The sequence below is a fragment of the Barbatula barbatula genome, assembly GCF_947034865.1.
Source record: "Barbatula barbatula genome assembly, chromosome: 3".
In the NCBI taxonomy this organism is placed as follows: Eukaryota; Metazoa; Chordata; class Actinopteri; order Cypriniformes; family Nemacheilidae; genus Barbatula; species Barbatula barbatula.
Window position 1 is genome coordinate 15,326,265 of NC_136764.1, and position 23,976 is coordinate 15,350,240.

Sequence of the window (23,976 nt, forward strand, 5' to 3'; positions counted from 1 at the left end):
CGAGTGAAGATGGGCGACAGCTGCAGGAGGCTGAGACATTGTCTGGGCCTGGTTCTTTTCTGATCTTTTGTTTGCGGAAAAGCTGGCACACATCCTCTTCACAGATCCAAAGTGCAGGTCCAGTGTCAAGAGGAGGTGTTAATGGTATAGCAGAGATAGGGTCAGGGCAGATGTGGAGGGTGAGACTCTGCTTTTCAAAACTCGTCGGCCAGTCGTTGATTACCCACAGACCGAGGGGATGATGGCTTGTAGTTGGTAATGCCTTTCAGGCCTTTCCACACTGATGGAAGGTCATTGGCTGAAAACTGGTTCTCCAGCTTTTCAGAGTAGCTTCTCTTAGCTGCTCTTATTTTTTCAGTAAATCAGTGTGTTTTTGGCTTGATTATAAAATACTTTGTCCCCACTTCTGAAAGCATCTTCTTTAGCCTGATGAAGCTGTCTCAGATTCATTGTAAACCATGGTTTGTCATTGTTATATGTTACGTGAGTCCTGGTGGAAATAAACATGTCCTCACAGAAGCTGATGTAGGATGTCGCTGTGTCAGTTAACTCATCCAGATCAGCGGCTGCAGCTTCAAAAACACTTCAATCCATGCAGTCGAAACAGGCTTGTAATGCCCGCTCTATTTCGCTGCTCCATCTCTTTCCTGTCCATGCTACAGGCTTGTCAGCTTTAAGCTTCTATCTGTACGTTGGAAGACGACCATGATCAGAGAAATCCATCACATATTTTGGTGTAGCAGTGATCCAGAATGTTGCTACGCCTGGTGGGGCATATGATATGCTGCCTCTATTTTTGGCAGCTCACGGGAGTGGTTTGCTCTGTCAAAGTCCCCAATTATAATAATAAGTGAATCCGGGTGTTGCTGCTCCGTGTCAGTGATGTAATCTGCCAGTTGTTGCAGCGCCGCGCTCGCCCACGAATATGGAGGAACGTAAACATTCACGAGAATAAATGAGGAAAACTCACGTGGCGAATAAAAAGGTTGGCAGCTGATAGAGAACGCTTCTAAGTTAGAAAAGCACATCTTCTTCATTGTTGTTATATCTTTGCACCAACCCGTTTATATAAAAACATATTCCACCACCACGCGTCTTCCCTGTTGACTATGGCAATGCGATCCGCTCTGAACAGCTGAAAACAACTGTTGACATTGAGCCATGCTTCTGTGAAACACAGCGCAGTTGGAAAAATCTTTGTTGGTCCAGGTGAGTAACAGTATTTCGTCCGTTTTGTTGTCAAGGGAAAGGACATTCGGCAGGTGTATACTCGGCAGCGGTCCTAAATCCGCATCGGAGTATGATGATCGCATCTGCTCGATTTCCCCGCTTGCGTCTTTTAGAGCGTTTGAATAGAGCTGCCGCTCCTCCGAGTAAAATGTCCAGTAAATTTTCAAACGTCTATATTTTCAAAATTAGGAAACAGATTGAAGGAGGTGCATTGCTTAATGTTTAGCAATTCGTCCATGGTAAAAGTGATTAAACAAGTGTGGCTAAAGACAGGAAAAACAAACAAAAAAGACATAAGTACTAGAGAGCTCCAAACCGAGGCAGCCATCCGCGGCGCCATCTTGTATTATCAAGAATTATTGTGCTTTCACGCATGTGACCCCAGCACGTTTACCGCACGGATGAACCAATGGTTTCATACTGCCCATGTTCATTGTTTTTACTTTAATGCATCACAACAGCCAAGTTACTTACTGTACGTGACCCACTTAATTCCCCTGTGCTACCCACTTGAGGGGCTACCCATAGTTTGGGACCCTTTTATATAATAAGGTCCATGCATCGCACATCGTGGCCACTCTCCAGAGGTAAGAGAGGTTTTTACACGTATCATTACAGAAAACCCCAGGTGGTGCACATCATGCTGTATTTCTTGCTCTATGTGGCGAGCAGGGCGGGATGAGAGCCGATCTTGCATCTCTCACGGAGGAGCTCCGGAAGCATAAGAGAGGAGTGACAACAGGGAAGGGCGAGAGAGGACCAGGCCTGGACTTTATGTTCTATTATTATGTTTTATTATGTTTGTGTGGCCGGCAGTCGACCGAGTGGGAGATGTCAGCATTTTATTTTATTTTGTTGTTTGTTCATTTTATTAAAAGTTGATTTTGCCTGGTCGCCTGTTCCTTCCCTTATTGAACTTTGCTCCATTGGTGCCGAAACCCGGTAAAGTATTGCAATGTATAGCAAAATGTCTATCATATCGACATATATCGAAATATATTGTATCGTGATATGTATCGTATCGTGAGGAGCTTGCCAATACACAGTCCTAATTTCTGGGACATCATTGATTTGTTCTGTCAAACACAAAATTAGATATTTTTAAGAATTCAAGAAGGCAAACAGCTCTAAAGCACCTTTGGCTACCATTAAATTTTATCCTATGGTAGTCAATAATGTCCAAGAAATTACAGTTGCTAGCATTCTTCCAAATATCTTTCTTTGTATTCAAAAGAATGGTCTATATATGTGTACAGGTTTGAAACAACTAGGTGATGTATCCCTTTAACACCATTTTCTAGAAAGCTTTGCAATTACATGTAACTACAGGAAGTAGTGGATAGGGTATGGCATATAAAGTGTGTGTGTGCGGCCTGACTAATCTGTGATATCTTTCTAGGAAGCCCTAGTCTGGCCATGTGAGCTAGGCTTGCACCAATGCGGCGTTTGTGAAGGAGTGCATGTATATGTATTTGACAGGTGTGGTTTAAGAGGGGACGCGGGGCGAGAGGATTACTGATCTCTAGTGCAGAGTGGAGGGGACGGGGTGAACCAGGTGTATTCTAAGGTCATTACATAATTCCACTGCACCATGGCACCCTCTACGGCAGTGAGGCAACAAACTATAAGCAATAAGTGCAACACGCTACACAAGACAAAGGCTTGTGCGATTATTTGAATCACAATCACGTTGCAATTAGAAAATCACAAAAGGTTACGATGTGAAATAAGCAGCACGTGTGGGCCAGACCATGACGCCATCTCTGTGACCGTCTTGAGTGACGCAACTCTGATCTCCAATCGCTTCAGCTTTCACTACTGGAGAAATTAAATGATCCATTCTTATGTTATTATTGCTACATGATTGTTATATTGCTCATTTTATCTCACCAACAATGTCCAAGTCGCCTATGATGCATGTTCGCTATTCTCATTTTAGAAGAGTGCATGCGCAGCTTGTGTATTTTAATGCTTCTCATACTCGTGCCTTGCTCCATGCGACACGTCATCCAAAACAGCGCCTCTCCTAAACTGCTTTGAATTTGACCCACACGCACAGTCCGTGTCTGTCAATGCTTGTTAAAGGGTCACGCCTGGCTCCTCATCTCAAGTCTCCACGTGCAATCCGCGTCTCCCAAAACGGACGTTTAAACTTAATGCACGCAAGCAGCCTGTGTCTCAACCAACTGTGTTTACTCGCGCTTGGATGCAAAAATACTTAGAAACAAATAAATCAACATATTATGTTAAATTTAAAGAGTATGTAACATTGGATTTTTAAGGTCCTACTTTGGTTTATAGAGCGTCCAGCAACAAATTTATGTAGATCTAAGGTGTAAAAATACTATTATGTCGTAATAATAGGCAGTTATTCTTACCTTCCTTCTTGACTGACTCTCAAATGATTCGTTCCACAATTCATCTGTCTAATCCCCTCCTATCCGTGAGCCTAGCGTCATGTGATTGGTCAGATGGTGTGGTCTTTTGTGATTGGTCAAACACGTTCAGCTTGTGCCGCAAACGGAATGCATATCATCATTACCGGAGTCAGCTGTGATTGGTCAAATGCGTTCATCATGTGTCGCAAATGGAACCCCTATCATCATTACTGGATTACGGTTTACAGGTGGCTGGATATTATATTCAGTGTATAGATAGCAGTTTGAGGCCGAGTCTGACGAAGACGCTATCAACAAGAAACGACTGGAGCACGATGTTTCTCAGTGGCAAGTGACAACCCTGTATATCAATATAGGACTAGTTGTCACGTCATACAATGTACTTTGAGAGTTAATAGATTGAACACTTAAATTAGCGGAGTTCATAGCTAGATAAACAAACTGTAATACCCCAGAAATAACAGTACATGTCAACATTAGTGTTATATCCATTAGCTAAACACAGACATATGGTACACAAATATTGATTTAAGTTATGACAAAAATAAATAGTCACTGTAACGAGCAAGGCGGGACAAGAGCCGTGAGGGAACGGCCGGTGACACGAGTGATAATGAGTGTCAGCTGCTCGTTGCGCCGGTCTCGTATCTCTCACGGAGGAACTCCCGGAGCATAAAAGGACGAGCGACAGGAGGGTACGACCAGAGAGGACCAGACCTGGACTTTCTGTTGTATTTTATTATGTTTGTGTGGTTAAGTTCGTTTTATTGTTTGTTTTGTTAAAGTTCCCTTCCCTTATTGAACTGTGTAACAGTCATACTTCAGGTTGTGATTTGGTGGAGCTAACATTTTCAGATAGAGTTGGTAATTCCCCCTCTTTCAATGATAATTGCTCAACATATCATGCGTGAATGCGCCAAGATTATTGAAGCAATCTTCGGTGAAATGATGTGCGCGCAGTAAAACCCTGGGGTTATACTCCTTTGGTGTCGTTTGAAAAATGAATTGTAACCATTGTTTCCTCAGAAATTCTTCCTTTGGTAGTTGAAATAAGACAGACTTCATTCCACAACGTAGAACACAGGTTCTAGACATGATGCACATGCATCACAAACGAGCGACAGTGTTTGGGGGAGGAGAGTAAAGTTTTTGCGGCAGTCCCAGCTAAACGTAGGCAGGGAACTATTTCGAGTGACGTAGATACACGCCGGTTAGAGACTCGGACTAGGTCAGGTAATTTCAGATTCAAAATATGACTCACAAATTCATTCAGGCTGTCAGTACACTATCCGTTCCACCTGCACAATCCGTTCACGCATGCGCACCACGACGTTGTAGAAACCGCTCATGCGCAAATGACGATTAATTTGTGCAATGATTTGCGACACTGCACGATCTGTTCCACGCTTGCGCAGCTTTGTTTTACTTTGTTTATATTTTTTTACTGTTAAATTAAATACAATGCTCAATTTACTTTGCTGCTGTCCACCTCGTATAATTTCACTATACGTTCTGTCAAGTCAGTTTGAAATACTGTAATGTTTCCCCTGACTTTGTAGTTCGTAGTTCTTTCTTCATGTAAATGATAGTCTAGTTAGACATATGTGTTATGTTCCTTATTGGCTTCTGTAAACGCCATTGAAGGGATTATTTTACTAATTTAGATTAAATAGATAGATATATTAGCCTATATAGACCCATACTAATAAATTACTACATTTAAAGTTAACTAGTATTATCAGAATTTAATAAAAAAACGTCAAAATACGTCTTTGACAATACTACTGACCTCAGATCGAAACACAGTAAGGTAAATAGACATGCCATACAGCAAAGAATCGCAAAATGGAGTTTGGAGGAAACTGAAGATTTGCAGTCGATAAAAATACTTTATTCCACATGTAACCAAAATCATCCATGTTCATGTAACAACTCTATTATTTTGGATTGGCAACCACATAAACACATCGTAATGGTAACGTAAGCAACATTTAAAACATAAAAACGGACTCGCCGTGAACGGTTCAACTATGTAACGTTAGCCTACAAAACAAAAAATGTGCCGCCAGTTGTGCCGCCTGCCGTCAAATGTTTCTTCGCCTGCGTCACGGTACCAATAGTGTAGGAAAACCATGACGTTTTCTAATACGTAATACGCGCATGCTCAGAACGGACCGTGCAGGTGGAACGGATCGTGTACTGACACAGGCAATTACTGTGATTTTTTTTTAATCCCTTTTTTACAACCCAATAACTTTGTTATTCATTTACCATCAGACTTACAACTTGGCAGACTGGTTACTTAAAAACACAGCAACATAACACACTGCATGACATTTTCATGATCTAATGTTGCTTACTCTTTAATAATTAAGAAGTAATCCAATTCTTTATTTTATTCTGATCGAACCATCTATTGGGTGGAAAGGCACAGCATCTGCCACAAGAAGGTAGTGGAAGAGTCTACAGTTGTTAAAGGCATTTTGTACTCATTCATTTGGAGTCCTTAGTGCATACTACAGAGAATATCGCGCTGGAACTTAACATACAAAATTAAATTGCAATTCTATATTTTCCCAAAATCTCACAGCCCCACACGAGGCCACAATAAATTACTACAGCTTGACAAAAATGTAAAGGAAATTAGCAGAAAATATGCTCATTATGTTCTTTCACAATTTGCATTGTTCCAAAGCAGCTTTACAGGGGAAAAACGAAAAACCCAAGAAAGGGTAAAACACACTACTTGGTGTGTTATATAATAAATCCAATTATTCTAGTAAATAATATCTAATGTCAGCATCTCCTGGTGGTTTATTTAGCATATTTGCTGTAAGTGAATGCTTGGCTGAAAATTATGTATATGTATATTATGTTAATCTAGATTTCAATTGGGCGAGTGTGTCTGATCCTCGAATAATATCAGGAAGGCTATTCCAGAGTTTAGGTGCTACGTATGAGAAAGCTCGACCCCCTCTGGTGGATTTAGATATTCTAGGTATTATCAAAAGTCCTGCGTTTTGAGATCTTAGAGAGCGTGATGGGTTGTAGTGTGATAGAAGCTCTGTTAGGTAGGTAGGGGCTAAACCCTTTAAGGCTTTATAAGTGATTAAAATAACTTTAAAGTCAATACGATACTTAATGGGTAGCCAGTGAAGGGTTGATAAAATTGGGGTTATGTGATCGTATTTTCTGGACCTGGTTAGAACTCTGGCAGCTGTGTTCTGAACTAACTGTAGTTTGTTTATAGATTATGCAGGACAACCACTAAGTAGCGCATTACAGTAGTCAAGTCTTGAGGTCATAAATGCATGAATAAGCTTCTCCGCGTCAGCAACACACAGAATATTTCGTAACTTGGCAACATTTCTTAGGTGGAAAAAGGCTGTTTTTGTGACATTTGAGATGTGATTTCGAAATGACAGGTTGCTGTCTAATATAACGCCTAGATCTTTTACTGTATTTGTTGGAGTAACAGTACATCCTTCAACTTGCAGTTTATAATCAGAAATATTTGTTTTCCGTGTCTTTGGTCCGATAAGTAATATTTCAGTTTTATTAGAATTTAAAAGAAGGAAATTACAGGTCATCCAATGTTGCATATCTTCAATGCACTCTGCCAATTTGGAAAGCTGGGGGGAATCATCTGGTCTTGATGAGATATATAGCTGGGTATCATCTGCATAGCAATGGAAGCTAATTCCATGTTTTTTAATAATGTTTCCGAGGGGAAGCATGTATATCGAGAACAGCACTGGTCCCAGAACCGATCCCTGAGGTAATCCATAATTTACTTGCGTTAGATTGGATCATTCCCCATTTAAATGGACAAATTGATGTCTGTCTGACAAGTACGATCTAAACCACTGTAGTGCCTGTCCCTCAATAACGGTATAATTGTGTAAGCGATCTAGAAGTATGTTATGGTCTACGGTATCGAACGCAGCACTAAGGTCAAGCAGGACCAGGAGTGAGATGTTACCTTTATCTGATGTTATAAGCAGGTCGTTTGTAATTTTAACGAGCGCAGTTTAGTGCTATGATGCGATCTAAAGCCTGACTGAAATTTTTCGTGCATGTTGTTATTTTGTAAGAAAGAGCACAACTGAGTGCACACTACTTTTTCTAGTATTTTAGACTAGTATGGGAGATTTGAAATCGTTCTATAGTTTCCTAGTTCATTTGGATCTAAGTTTGGTTTCTTGATTAGAGGCTTAATGACGGCCATCTTAAAGGGTCCTGGGACATGGCCTAGATTAATTGACGAGTTGATAATGTTATAGATGGGCTCAATTGCAACAGGTAGTAGCTCTTTTAATAATTTAGTTGGTATGGGGTCTAATAAGCAAGTTATAGGTTTAGAAGTTGCGATAAGTTGAATTAAATCTTCCTGTTTTATAGGGAAAAACGCTGGAGCCTTTGTTTTGGAGCGATGGTTGGTGCTAATTCATAGGACAGATTTGGAGGTTGAGTTTTTGCAATTTTGTCACGAATGTTTTCGATTTTCTCTGTAAAGAATTTCATGAATTCATTGCTACCGAGGTGCGGCGGAATAGCCAGGTCAGGTGGAGTCTGTTTATTTGTTAATTTAGCGACTGTGCTAAATAGAAACCTTGGATTGTTTTTGTTGGTTTCTGTGAGGTTACGAAGGTGCTCAGCCTTTGCTGCTTTTAGTGCCTTTTTATAACAATTTGGACTCTCTTTCCACGCCATTTTAAAGACTTCTAATTGCGATTTTATCCATTTGCGCTCTAGTTTGCGAGTTTCTCTTTTAAGGGCGCGAGTGGTGCTATTGTACCATGGTGCAATATTTTTCTCATTAATCTTTTTTGACTTCGTAGGTGCAACAGCTTCTAATGTATTAGAGAAAATAGTACCCAATTTCCTGGTCATGACATCGAGCGATTCTTTATTTATTGGTATGGTTATTAAAGGAGTGAGATCTGGCAAGCTCTTTGCGAAGCTATCTTTAGTAGCGGAGGTGATTGTTCTACCCTGTCGATAACGAGTTAAAGGGCTGATTCCTGACGTGCGCAAAGTACCCGTTATAAGATGTGATCGGTGACATCGTGGCTTTGAGGCATAATATCTATATTGGTTAGATCGGCTCCGTGAGATATAATCAGGTCTAGTGTATGATTAAATCGATGACTGGGTCCTTTAATGTGTTGTATTACCCCAAAAGATTGTAGTAGTTCCCTATCGATACTTCACTCGTACTGCGTAGCAGGACGCTATGGGGAAAACTCCTTTTTCTCCGATGACTGAAGCAATTCAAAAGCGCAGTGAAAACTGCACGGTGATTGGTTGGAAAAAAGCAGAGCTTTGAACCAATCGTAGCGGAGCTGCCGGACCAATGGCGATGGCACCCGCCAAAATGGGCGGGGCTTATGGCTATATAAGCGGACACATCGCCGTAGGGTCTTCAGATCTCTTCTCCTTCAGCGACGACTCGTCTTCGCTTCCCGAGACTGACTGCTTCGCCGTCGAGAGAGCACCTGCAGCGGATTCGACCTTCGGCTCAGCGCCTTCGCTCCAGCGGATTCATCAGCGGCTTCGCTCCGGCGGCTTCTGTTGGCGTCTTCGCGTGTGAGCGGCTTAGCGATCCAGCCGGTCTTTTCCCTGCCGCTATCCGGCGAATCTAAAGAGCAATTTTCACGCTTTCTTTTCAGAGAGCGTTTAGAGCAAATTTCCTGCGGCATTTACGTGCAGTTTTCACTGCGCTACAATGCCGCGTCGTCCCTGTCGCTCGTGTGGGGTTTTCCTGCACGCTATCGACGGTCACGACGAGTGCGTTTCATGTCTGGGTCTCTCCCACGCAGAGAACGCGCTAAAAGAGACGGAATGCTCTCACTGCGAGAGTATGAGTCTCTCCTCTCTGCGCTCGCGGATAGCTTTCTTTTCAGAGAGTGACTCCGCCCCTCGATCCCCGCCGCCGCTGCTCGCACAGGACTCTGTGCGACAGAAGCAGCGGGGTAGAGGAGCTAAGCGCTCGGGGAAACGCGAGCTCACGCCGGCACGCCGTGCCTCGCTTTCCCCGCAGAGAGATGTTTCCCCGGTTTGTTTCACCCGAACAGATCAGCGTCCACTGGCGGCCGCCTGTGACATGATCTCGTTCGGTGGAAACGAACCGGAGGATGACGACGCCATGTCGTTAGCGGCTTCAGACGGGGAGGAGTTAGCGGGCTCGTTGGATGACCCCGCCCCCTCGCCGTCTCCAGAACCCAGCGGACACGGCCCCGGTGCGGACTCCGAGCTCTTCCGGGTCCTCTCGAAGGCCGTCAACGAGCTGGGTTTAGAGTGGTCTCCCCCAGAGGAACCCACTCGCAGCCGCCTGGATGAGTGGTTTTTGCCGGGGCGCCGTCAGGCCCCTCGTCAACGTAACTCACCGTTCTTTCCGGAAGTTCACGGCGAACTCACGAAGTCATGGCGCGCCCCCTATTCGGCCCGTCTTCGACCTTCTTCCTCCTCTGCGCTCACCTCCGTGGACGGCGCTGAGAAAAAAGGGTACGAGAAGCTACCCCCCCTCGATGAGTCTGTGGCCGCACATCTGTGTCCGCCCGCCGCCATCGGATGGAGGGCTAAAGCGTCTCATCCTTCTAAGCCGTGCAGGACCACCTCGGCCCTCGCTGGACGCGCATACTCGTCCTCAGGCCAGGCGGCTTCAGCGCTTCACTCCATGGCAGTGCTCCAGGTCTACCAGGCGAAGCTCCTCCAAGGCATGGATGAGTCCGACCCCGACCCTGCGCTCTTCAGAGAGCTGCGGAGCGCGACGGATCTTGCTCTACGCGCCACCAAGGCCACGGCCCAGGCGATAGGCAGATCCATGGCCAGCTTGGTGGTGCTTGAACGTCATCTATGGCTGACGCTCACGGAGATCAAGGATGCGGATAAGGTCCCCTTCCTGGATGCTCCTATTTCCACGACCGGCCTCTTCGGACCGGCGGTGGAGGGTTTCGCAGAGCGTTTCACGGCAGCGCAGAAGTCTTCGCAAGCCATGAGACATTTTCTGCCTAAAAGACCCGGATCTCGGCCAGCGGCGACCCATCCTAAACCCGCCTCGACGCAACAGCCGGTGAGAACCCCTGCTGCTCAGAAGGCCTCGGGAGCTGACAGCCGTCAGCGCTCCCGTTCTGGACGGCGCTTCCCGCACCCTCAGCGACAGGGTCCCCGGCCTAAGATCACGCTGGACCCCGCGCCTCAGGCCCCGTCCTGAGCCCGCTGTCAGGAAGAGGAAGGCTACAGGGCCCGCTCCAGCCGGCCCTCCTTCAAAGACTGCTCTCATGTCTGCCAGGTCACCCCGTTCAGTTCCGGGTGCCGGCAAAAATGTTTTGTTAAAATGCAATGTTGTAAGTGCGGGGCCTTTTCTAACGCCCACACCACATTCTGCAAAATGTTTAATAAAACACAAACTTTGTCAAAAAAAGAGCAAACTTCCTCTTCCATTGTTCCTGGGAGTCAAGCCCCCAAAAGGCGGCGTATCTCCTCTCTACACCCAAACCCTTGCCACCCGGGCCAAGGCCTGGAGAGCCATCCCCGGGGCATCAGACTGGGTTCTGGAAATAATATCCCAAGGATATTCACTCCAGTTTGCTCGTCGACCCCCGCGCTTTCGCGGGGTCGTCCCCACCCGAGTGCAGGACTCAAATTCTCACGTTCTGCGCACGGAGTTGAGGAATTTACTGGGAAAAAGAGCCATAGAAATGGTTCCCCCAGACCAAATCGAGTCAGGCTTCTACAGCCGGTACTTTCTAGTACCAAAGAAGGACGGCGGCTTCCGCCCCATCCTCGATCTCAGGCATCTGAATCACGCCCTTATGAAACGGCGCTTCAGGATGCTCACGATGAAGCAGATCCTCTCGCAAATACGCCCAGAGGACTGGTTCTTCTCCCTGGACCTGGAAGATGCTTACTTCCACATTCAGATAGCCCCTCGTCACAGACGATTCTTGAGATTCGCCTACGAGGGAATTGCTTATCAATACACGGTCCTTCCATTCGGACTTTCTCTAGCTCCCCGCACTTTCACGAAGTGCATGGACGCGGCTCTTTCCCCTCTCAGACAGAAGGGAATCCGCATTCTGAATTACCTCGACGACTGGCTTGTTCTAGCCCAGTCGGAGGACGAGCTAAAGTCTCACAGATCCCTCCTCCTCAGCCACCTGGAGTGCCTGGGACTCAGGATCAATCTTGCCAAGAGCGCACTGTCACCCAGCCAAAACATTTTGTTCCTGGGAACAGTCTTCGACTCAAAACGCATGACCGCCAGAATTTCTCCAGACCGAGCTCTGGTCATTCGACGGCTCGCGGCCTCATTCACACCCGGGGTTTCACGCCCCCTCAGGGTTTTTCAGAAAATGCTAGGTCTGATGGCCTCTGCATCTCAGGTACTGAGTCTGGGCATCCTCCGGATGCGCCCCCTCCAGTACTGGCTGAAGCCCAGAGTTCCTCCACACGCTTGGCGTCTTGGTCGACTGCGTGTTGTGGTGAATCAAGCCTGCGTAACCGCCCTAGCCTCATGGAAAGATCCCCTTTGGCTAGAGCAGGGTGTGCCCATGGGCTCCACATCCAGTCGGAAAGTGGTCACGACAGACGCCTCCAACACGGGTTGGGGGGCTCTGTGCGATGGCGACCCGGCCTTCGGCCTCTGGTCGAACCAGGAAGGAAGCCTCCATATCAACTACCTGGAAATGCAGGCAGTATGGTTGGCCCTCCGCTACTTCCTACCGGTGCTAAAAGATCGTCACGTCTTAGTCCGATCAGACAGCATGACGGTAGTATCTTACATAAATCACCAGGGAGGCCTCTCCTCAAGACGCCTTTTTTCCCTAGTTTCTCACCTCTTGGAATGGGCCCAGTCCAATCTGCGCTCACTGAGGGCAACTCACCTTCCAGGCAAACTGAACCGGGGAGCAGATATGCTATCTCGGAGCAATGTTCCTTCAGACGAATGGACGCTCCACCCCATGTCGGTTCAACAAATCTGGAAACTCTTCGGCAAGGCAGAAGTCGACCTTTTCGCCTCAGAAGACAATACTCACTGCCCGACGTACTTCTCGAAGGGCAAGGACGCCTTGGCCCACGCTTGGCCCAACCGGCTCCTCTATGCTTTTCCCCCGATCGCGCTCTTGCAGCAGACGATCAGGAGAATCAGGGATCAAGCTCACCGAGTGCTTTTGGTAGCCCCTCTGTGGACGAACCAGCCTTGGGTCGCAGATCTCTCCCAGCTGCTAATAGCAGCCCCGTGGCCCATTCCCCTGAGGCGGGACCTCCTCTCTCAGGCAGGGAACACGATATGGCACCCCCAGCCAGAGCTGTGGGCTCTGCACCTTTGGCCTCTCGACGGGAGCCTACGGACCTCCCAGAGAGCGTACTGAACACCATATCACAAGCTAGAGCTCCGTCTACTAGACGCCGCTACGCCCTCAAATGGTCTGTCTTCGCCTCCTGGTGTACAACACGCGGCGCTGACCCAGTGTCCTGTGACGTATCACTGATACTGTCATTTTTACAAGAGTTGTTGGATAACGGCCGTGCCCCTTCCACACTCAAGGTCTATGTGGCGGCTATTTCAGCCTCACATACCCACATCGGAGGACAAGGAGTGGGCAAGAACGATCTTGTCGTTCGTTTCCTGAAGGGCTCCAGGCGGCTACACCCCCCTCGCCCTCTTACAGTTCCCTCTTGGGATCTGCCCACGGTCCTGAGGGCTCTAAAGGGTCCTCCCTTTGAGCCGCTGCTATCTGCAGACCTCCGTCCTTTGACGCTCAAGACCGCTCTGCTTCTCGCTTTAGCATCGGTGAAGCGTGTGAGTGACTTACAGGCTCTCTCTGTGAGCTCATCCTGTCTGGAATTTGGGCCTAGCGACGCCAGAGTCGTTCTCAAACCAAGACATGGCTATGTACCTAAGGTGCTCTCTACTCCGTTCAGAGCACAGGTTATTTCGCTCTCTGCTCTCCCCTCCTCAGAGCGGGATCCAGAGCTTAGTCTGCTCTGCCCAGTCAGAGCGTTAAGAATATACTTTGAGCGCTCCGCCCCATTCAGACGGTCGGAACAGCTCTTTGTGTGCTTCGGTGACCGCACCAAAGGGTCCTCGGTCTCGAAACATAGACTATCGAAGTGGATAGTTGAGGCTATATCGCTGGCTTACTCTTCCTTGGGCCTTCAATGCCCCACGGGAATTAGAGCCCATTCCACTAGAGGCGTTGCCTCTTCCTGGGCATGGTATAGCGGTGTCTCTATAAAAGATATCTGTGCGGCGGCCTGCTGGGCTTCGCCGTCCACTTTTACAAGGTTTTATAACCTGGACGTTCCGGCCCTTCAGGCCCGGGTCCTTTCTGCTTGAATTAGGTCGCTGAGCCATGGCTATGGCCACGCCAGCACTTAATTACTTTGGGACGATAACCGGTCTAGGCCACCTTCTAGCTTGGCCTCTACCGCTTTCAGGGTTTCCCTGCTTTACTCCGTCTCCGAGCCCAGGCTCCGAGACCATTTATGTTTTTCGTTCCATCTGTAGCACGGCGTGATTATACTTGTTCCCCATAGCGTCCTGCTACGCAGTACGAGTGAAGTATCGATAGGGAACGTACTCGGTTACTTACGTAACCTCGGTTCCCTGAGATACGGGAACGAGTACTGCGTTCCTTGCCGTGCTACGAGCTGCTGTGTCGTCGCTTCAGTCGAAGTAACCTGAAGACCCTACGGCGATGTGTCCGCTTATATAGCCATAAGCCCCGCCCATTTTGGCGGGTGCCATCGCCATTGGTCCGGCAGCTCCGCTACGATTGGTTCAAAGCTCTGCTTTTTTCCAACCAATCACCGTGCAGTTTTCACTGCGCTTTTGAATTGCTTCAGTCATCGGAGAAAAAGGAGTTTTCCCCATAGCGTCCTGCTACGCAGTACTCGTTCCCGTATCTCAGGGAACCGAGGTTACGTAAGTAACCGAGTACGTTCTGTAAACGCCAGTGCTAATGCATCGTTAGCGCTATCTACGTGGATATTAAAATCTCCGACAATTAGTATTTTATCAACGTTAACCAATAGGTCCGATAGGAAGTCCGCAAACTCTTTCAGAAAATCAGTATAGGGACCAGGGGGTCTATACACCGTAGCCAATGTAAAAGAAAGCAAAGGTTTTTTACTTTTGTAAGGAATAATTATGTTCAACGCAAGCACTTCAAATGATTTAAATTTATGCTCTATTCTCTGAGTTACAGTAAGAAAGTTTCTAAATATTGTAGCGACGCCGCCACCCCGACCAACCGGACGTAGCTCATGCATATAACAGTAACTTGGTGGGGTACACTCATTTAGGCCGAAATATTCATTTGGTTTAAGCCAGGTCTCGGTAAGACAGAGTATATCAAAACTGTTGTTTGTGATCATTTCATTTACAATTACTGCCTTTGAATTTAGTGATCTAATATTAAGTAGGCCGAACTTTATAAATGTGTAGAGCTGTTGTGCTCATGCAAGTTGCAATCTACTGTTCACTTGTTGCAGAAATGTGTATACATTTCCTTTCATGCAACACCATTTAGTAAACAAAGAGTGCAGTAATAGAAAAATGGCTGACTTTCAGTAGATTAACATATAACTGCAACAGTAGAGCACATGGTTCATTTAATAACAGATGCCTGTCATTCACATGGCTCTTTTACTTCTCATCAATCCACTTTATGTGATGTGAATGCATGCTTACTAAAAGAAAAGGGGCTGGTGTAGTTCACACAATGGCCACTGAAGGCAGCAGAGCAGGACAAAACACACAAGGCTTATGGAGGAGGAACCGACGGGCTAGGGTTTTGCCATTTCCCCTAAAGTTAAATGTTAAAAACGACCACTGCCTTTCACTGGAGACCCTCTTTATAAAAATAGATCCTCAATACAGAGTGGTAAAGTTTCCAAACTCAAATTTCCAAAAAAGGTGTTAACCTACACGCAAGTACACATCTGTGGGCAGCATGAATTGTGCATTGTATAGTCCATAAAAACTTGTCAGGCATAAGTAATACTCTGTACAAATGTGTGAAATGCACAGGAAAGAGGTCATGAGCTCTGTGTTTACTTTTCTGAGTTTAACCAGGTCCTTAGAGACACGCCAAGCCAGGTGAGCAGACAGAGACAGTCAGCTGACAGGAAGTTAGAGTGAACAAGACATAAAAGGAGAAAGGCACAAACTGAGGGACATAACACTTCACGTGTAGAAATACTGATAGCCACAGAAGATTATTATAATCTTTTTGGACTTTTTGGAAGTTTTGCCTGTGCTTAGATTTGAGTGCTTTAAAGTAAAAGTAACATGCTATTTGATGCATTCTGACGTCTTTATTAAACGTGCTGGCTTCTCAAGCTTAACATGGTCAAACATTGAGCGAATGACGTAGTATTTCTGCGCTCGATTCACTCCGCCAGGGTTCGTCAATTTTTTTCTTGAACATGGATTCCCGATTTATAACAAGGGTTCTTAGTCCATTATTGGACAATTCTCCCGGAAAAGCCCCTCCATGATTCAACTAGAAGCGAAAGAGCATGTCCATGTGTCAACCAGCCAGCATGAGGAAGAGCACGCCCATCAATGCCACTTTAATTGTCTGACGGAAGTTTAGTTGTGTTCGTTTGCTCACTGCATTTCGGTGATGAATCTTATACAAACTGTGGATATAACATTGGATTTGGAGATCGTTTGAAACTGAAAGATGGAGCGGTCCCAGTGCCAAAAGATGCCGGACAAGAACCATACAAAGTAAGTCAAACTAAGAAATATGTCTGTGGTTTGTTGGCAATCAGTGTGTGCGTGCATAATGTAAACAACATTTAACAACAGTTATGCAGGGTTAATGCAAGGATGTATTGGGTGCTTCCTGCTGTAGCTCCGCCACCCTAACCCTAACCCTAACCCGCTACGAGGAGGAAAGAATTGTACAGCTGTATCTGTCTTTTATAAATGTGATTTAACTAAATAGATACAAAGTATGCAATACTACTGTATAGTTCCTTAAGATTAATATGAGATTGGCAGAAACTGTGTGTGTTACCTCATCTTTAAAATGCTTAACAAGAAAGTCTGTGGTTGCTCAAATGCAGGCAGGAGTGACTTTTTTAATGGATGTTTGACCGTGTGGGTGGCTATCATATGTACATCGCAATACATCAAAGTTGTGTGTGGGTGTGCTGTAAGAGACCTGGGCTGTTGCATCATTTCCTACTCTGTGTTATATGACAGAGGGCTGATTTTGTCAATGTGTAACCTGCTTTAACAATGAGAGTGACAGACATGAAACCTGACAAAAACATTTTTAATGCTCAAATAACCTGCATTAATATTAATTTTTTGAAAGAATTGAAAGTATCTACATCAACACTCCTGCTCCTGTGATAATAGGTATTCTTAATCTTCATGCTCTCTCTCTCTCTCTCTCTCTCTCTCTCTCGTTCTCTCTCGCTCTCTCTCTCTCTCGCTTGCTCTCTCTCTCTCTCTCTCTCTGATAGAAGTGTACAATCCTACAATCCCAAGTACCACATTCAGAGCACTCTGGGAAGGTTTATCACCACTCACACTGACATATGGCTTTGAGATGGGGCACTGTAAGGCAATGCTGGTTCATTTCAAGAGACGGACTGAGAAATCGATTGGAGAGGGGGCATTGGCGACACACAGGAAGTGACAGATAGAGGGGTTAAAATAACATTGTGCTGTGAGCTCCTTCCTCCTAACATCATGCAAAGCACCTGAGCTGTCGGTCTTGGCTCTCCAGTCTCTCCAGGCATTTGCAATACCACTCCACAAGAAGCACGCTCACTGCTATTTCAGCACACATAGGCACACTTCCTATGAGGTAAAAATAGATACACTTCCCCTGATGGGAACTAAACCCCCCAACCTCTGTGAGCAGTCACCTCTCTGTTCTGACACACATTCATGCATGTATCTATATCATTATTCAAAGCTGCTCAGGTTTACCAACTCATCATAAAACATTATCTGAAACCATCACTGTATCGAAATCAAAACCACTACAAGATTTGCTGTGTTAAGAATTTGGATGAAAAACACAGCAGTGTGTGCAGTCACAGATATACATTTACTCTGCTATCATTATAGACTTATATCATTTTTATTATTGGCAATTTGAACTTGGCAAGACAGAGCTTAACAAATATATTAGACCACTACCCAAATCATTTTTAGGTTTCGGTTATTCCGTTATTCAGATGCCCAATTACAGTTATTAACTTGCAGTCACTAAGAAAATACAGTTTAAGGATTTATTATTAATAATTTTTGACTTCTTAGGGAAGTTGAATGTTCTGGAACAATTTTGGATATATCAAGACTATTAAGTAATTTATTTGTTTGTTATTTGTCAAACAATTTTTTGACAGATTCATCAATTGTTGGCTTAACTTTTTGACAGGTTGTCTAATAAATTTGTTACGCACTGTATAAATTATACACACACACACACACACACACACTTCTATTTGCACTTCTGGTCAAATAAAATCCAGTTGCATGCTGACTGACTATGTCTTTGGAAAACACATCCAACTGTACAATTGTTTTTGGTGTACAAATAACTTTTTACAACTGAGAATGTGAAATGAGGACAAAAGCACCCAAAAGAAGACATAGTCATATTCCAATTATCTTTAGCTCACATTTGGGGACAGCTAAATACTGAACACACAGAGACAAACAAAGGCATGTTTAAGCAGGTGCACTGTATGTGAGCACTGTTCCACCTCCCAATAAAAATCTAAATGTGTTGGTAATGAACTCTTTAAAACCCCTTCTAATTATAGAGCCGTTGCACTAGAATAGGAGCCGTGCAGAGCAGATAAGCTTACAGTAATTACACTCAGCCTGAGATAATTTCCTCCCCACAGACATCACGGAATGCCCACACAGAAGTTTCTCCTGGCTGCTACACTTATTCAGACTCAGAGACCGTGAAGACATGCCAAGGACTCAGACAGACAGCCACACAGATGCCATCAGCTTACCTCAGCCTAAAACAGCACTGTCTGTACAGATTTTGTGTGGATTTGGGGGAAAAAAGTAGCTCTCATCCGTCAGATATCTAGAACTGACGTAATTGCTTTGCCGTTTATTAAGAAAAGAGTTGACCACCGTGTGTTTTATAATACATCTTCTTGATAAACCGCAACCACTATTAGGGCCACTAATAAAGCTGTGAGCACAGCCTTGGGGATGTTTTTACAATAAAGTAGTCCAGTACTACAAAATCAGGTATGAGAGTGAATATTGAAGCAGCTTTATAGGGGGTTACATCATGGGGCAACTCAAGGCTGCAGACCACACAGGGGGTGCTTGATTCAGGCCAACAAGGACGGCATGCAGACTCAAATGACGGAGTTCCAGGCACTTCAGCCCATAGAGTAATATGATACAGAGCGTTCACCTTCATTCTCCATTTCACCCTCCACCGAGCTCATGATGGATGGGACGGAGTGAGAGCCCTGTGGCATGTGTACAGTACAGTGATACATATACAATAACACACACACACATATGCAGACACACAATAGTCCCTTCTTCAAATGCTTGCGCTCTCACAGCTGAAGTTACCACCTCTCATTCAAAGCCACAAAATCCCTAAAAAGATTTCCAATTTTTCTTTGTGACACTACCACACATTGCAAGATTTTAGACAACAGTCTGTGAATTATATCAACAGCCCTAAATTGCTGACTGGTACCAATTTATGGCAAAATTATGGACTGAAGTAGTGTAGTATAATCCAAACACACCTTTATGATGACCAGAGCACAATGTCGTGTGTGGTCTTCCCCGCTGTTCACTCTTTAGGAGTACTGTTGGTCACTTTTGTTTATGGAACGCAAGTGTGTATGCGTGTCAATATGTGTGGGTGTCAATCTTTCACACACAGCACTCCAGTAAGCCGTCCGTGCATTGGGTGGTTTCGCTGGCTGCTATGTCCATCACACCATCGTACACATCTCCATCCATCAGGATCCAATGTAACTATAAGACAGAGTCAAACACATTCACTGTAATGTCAATTCCATACATTAAAACTCCACAGAGGAGCATTAATTATATTATTATATTTATATTTCTTAACATTCCTTTAAGACATCTACTCTCTCTCACTTTATACTTATGTTTTACATTAAGTACATCTGGTCAAATGACTGGGCTAAATTGAGTTTTGAGAGCATGTGACCGTTGAGAAGTATTTGCATTAAAGGGACAGTTCACCAGAAGATGAAAATGCCGTCCTCATTTACTCACCCCCTTTTTTCTGATGAACACAGAGAAATATATTTGGAAGAATGATTCTAACCAAACACATCTTGGCCACCATTGACTAATAGTAATTAGTAATACTACTAATAGTAAAATAGTATGAAAAATTACAATGGTAGCCCAAAGTGCCCCAGAACTGTTTGCTCTCCTACATTCTTCAAAATATGTTTTTTTGTGTTCAAAAGAACAGATCATTTTATAAAGCAAATTTCCCTACAATGGAAGTCAATGGTGGCTAAGAACCTTGTTTGGTTACAAGCATTCTTTCAAATAGCTTGTGTCTATCATAACAAAGAAATGTATGCAGATTTGGAACAACTTAAATGTGAGTAAATGATGAAAGAATTTTTGGGTGAACTGTTCCTTTAAGCGTTTTCTTTTTCTATAGATTTCATATTTGATATGGGTTTCATCCAATGTCTTAAGTTTGCCCTACTATAAGTCTGGCTTTCTCACTTGATCCCAGAGACAAAAGTTTCACCACTTGCTTCAAGCACAAATGCAATAAAACTTTCTTCAGTGGAACAACACTGCAGCTCTTTCTCCAGACGTCAACACCCTCATGTCTCATCACCGCCGGTATACATTTAAATATATTCCCTGGCAGTGCTGTATAGGGTTCTTGTCCACTCATATGAAAAGTCTGCACTATGATCAACCAGAGAACTGCTGATTGTACAGTGACTCTACACTGCATGAATACACCCGCACACCCACACATAACTCAGGCCTGATGACACTGAGGGATAAGCAATGAAACACTCACACCATTCAAAGTTCTGCTAAAAGACACCCATTAACCCAGTATATAAATGCACTGTAATTACTCCACTGAGAGGCCATACATCTGTGTTTACCCTAACCTAGAAACATGTCATTCAGTACAACAAGAGGCAAGTTCACCTGTTTAAATCATGTGTATCCTCAAATTTGACACCAGAGTTTCAGTTTAGCCTCATTCAGAATGTGAACATTTGCAACTGTTTTTATAGACCACCCAGTATTTAGTGGGTTTATTTACAACACTAAGCAACAACGAGAGACAATTATCCAGATTTTATTAAACAAACCTATTATGGGAACATTTATTGAAAAAATTGGCTATACTCACTAAAAATTATATTTATTTTTACTCGAAAGTTATGGCCAGACTAAAACCCTGTAGCTTAACTAAGTAAAGGTCTTTTACATACAAAATAAGTATTTGAAATTCAAAGTAAGGAAACAAATTGACCGGCAAGACTGACTGGTTTTCAGTGTATGTATGCAAGAACCAGACTGGGTTACACACACCTGCAGAGAAACTGAAAGTGAGATCTCTTCTCTGGGGATTGTAAATCCATTCTCAGTATCATTCTCTATTTAGCACATGCCTATATGAAAGGATATACAAGAATGTACTAAATGTACAGACACAAACTTAAAGAGTAAATATTACAATGTCCTAAGAATTACATTTCATGCAGTGTGTAAAGCCGCACCCTGTCCGCGTGCGGCCCACATTTTGAGAAAATATTAGGAGCCCCCTAGGTGGCAATACACACACGGAAAGTTTGCGGTTGTCGAAGAAGACCAACACAAAAGAAACACGCCGCATAGGAGGAGCCAAAACACTACAACAAAGAGTTTGAGTACAATGGAGAATTAATTTGAAGAGTGTTTGTGTGAGGAGTTTCGAAAATATCCGCATTTATATCATTCATGCTTACGGGGCTCCAGACTGCGACTAAAACGGTCGCAAGATCGCCACTGGCAACCATGCAAATTTATAATTTAAAAAGAGTTTCCAGCAGAAGCGCCGCACTTAACAAAAACTGACATCCCGACCCCAAAAGTGAACCAGTGACACACTAGAGACTGCGGTCTTTCCTCTTAAGAGTGCCTGACTCCCATGCCTTGTCGCTGGAGCGGTGCGACCGGTTACACCAGCAGCTGGGCTTTTCCCTGCATGCTCAGTGGCAGCGCACTGCTCTCCGTTTCTTTCACGCTCAGCGCACCAGATGCTGATTAGACAGCACGGAATAAACCCATGTAGATCTCTGCAGAAAACTGCATGGAATTCCACGGATGTGTTATTGACAAGTATACAAACACTTCTTTCATACAGTATATATAATATATTAGTATGGTCTTATAATTAATTGAAAGATCAAATTTGGTCTGGTGTATTCACAGTTTAAAAAGTCATCTTAGCATCAATCAATAACAAAGCTTCTCTGCCTCTTTTTAAATAAGCAGAACCAAATCTGCTATCAACTGCATTAAAATATACAGCATAAAAAAGGCAGTATTTTAAGACCATATTTATATATATGGACAAATGTAAACGCATAGAATTCCGTGGATATCTGCAGATTTTTCCCAAATTTTAATGCAGAATTAACATGAGATTCTGTTTTAACACATAGTCTTGTATTCCGTATCCTTGCTTATGAGGAAAAACAACATGAAAAAAAATGTATGTGCGCAAACCCTATGAGAGGGATGATGTGCACACAACAGGATAACTCAAAGTACGTCATTTAAAAATGTAAGTATGTGGCCAATGGCTCCTTAATTGAATATTTTGTCTGGAGCCCTGTTCTTAAGAGAGTATAAAGGTGTGTTCAAGGCGGCCCATTTTTATCTCTGTTGTCTGCAATGGTGGAGCCACACTTCTTCTATCATTCATTTGCAGTGGGCCTGTGAATAACGCAGCTCAGTGCTGCCCTAGGACGTTCTGGTGAAGTATACATACTCATTTGTACTGCGCATGTGTCAAACTCATCTGGCCACGCATATCCGAGATTGAGTATGAAAGCTGTGCGGACAAGTTTGCGTGCGAGACGGACACGGATGCGTAAAGTTAAGAATGCCCGCGCCTTAATGTTGCTGTGTGTGAATGTAAGCAGTCTGGCAAGTTGTAAAGCCGAAAGTGTACGAATAACAAACTTATTGGCTTGGGAAAAAAGGAGTCGACTGAATCACGCAAACGAGTTGTCTGTCGTACTTATTTCACTTCCGGGTCAGATTTGCGTCACTCCATGTAATGCCCGCCTACGTTCCATTTGCAACACTGCATGAGGTAGACCAATCACAGCAGACTAGACCATCTGACCAATCAGAGCAGAGTAGGCTGACAGAAAGGAGAGGAAAAGACAGATGAATCGCTGAACTAATCATTTGAGAGTCAGGTAAGTAAGGTAATAATAACTGCCTATTCTTAGAAAATGAAAGTGTTTTAAGCCTTGTATGTACGAAAACTTATATTCAAAAGTAGGACCCTAAAAATGTTCTTTATCATATCACATGAACATATCACGAATATACAATTTATGACCCAATCTGTGTTTAAACTCAAAACCACACCGTAGACTGGCATAACTATGTATATGTTGAGCTTCTATGACGTCTGTGATGTCAGACATGACACATCAGGCAGGCAGTGGCATGTATGTGAGGTACAGTGTTAAGCTGGTGGAGCCTGTGCAAAATCACTAGTCAGTGGGAAGTTTAGGAATGCCACCAGAAGCCAGGCCCTGAATCGGTCCAATTCACGTAGCCACCAAACCTCCACCTACAGTGAGGAACAGGCAGTACAGACACATCATCCCATTCTACTCTCCAAGCACACAAAGAGCACTTTTGTCCTCAGACAAATATACACAGTGCTAGATTTCCTCTGCAGTGCTGGGTACAAGCCCTGTTGCGGAGACTGACAACTGATGACTGACTTTTCCAGCCAAAACACAAACATTATGTAATTAGAGTTTAAGGAAAAGGGCTGGGTTTAGGGCGTAGTGGGAGGAGACCATTTTACCAAACCACCACTGATATAACCATCACTGTATAAGATTCTGTAGAGATGGATCCAGCTTGAAAGTGCACAAAGCTTCGAGGCAGAAAAAACAACAACACTATAGCTACAGAGTGTGTGTGTGAGTGTGTGAGTGTGTGAGTGTGCGTGCGTGCGTGTGTGAAAACACTGGTGCCACTTAAATCATGGCACCAATATAGGCAAAGTGCCATGTTGCTCTGTGGTCTTCATTCACTGTACCACAATAACAACAGTCA

At 44.3% G+C, this 23,976-nt stretch overlaps 1 protein-coding gene across 2 annotated transcripts in view; it reads right to left on the bottom strand.

The window, feature by feature from the left end:
- Positions 1-23,976, bottom strand: part of tnk2b (tyrosine kinase, non-receptor, 2b) — a gene marked incomplete at its 3' end in the record, with an annotated part of 64,186 nt that overhangs the window by 34,367 nt on the left and 5,843 nt on the right. The window contains exon 2 of one of the 2 annotated variants that reach the window (XM_079452740.1): positions 19,404-19,638. Of the gene's footprint in view, positions 1-19,403; positions 19,639-23,976 lie in introns of those variants that run through there. The other variant, XM_079452741.1, reaches the window with a different exon arrangement.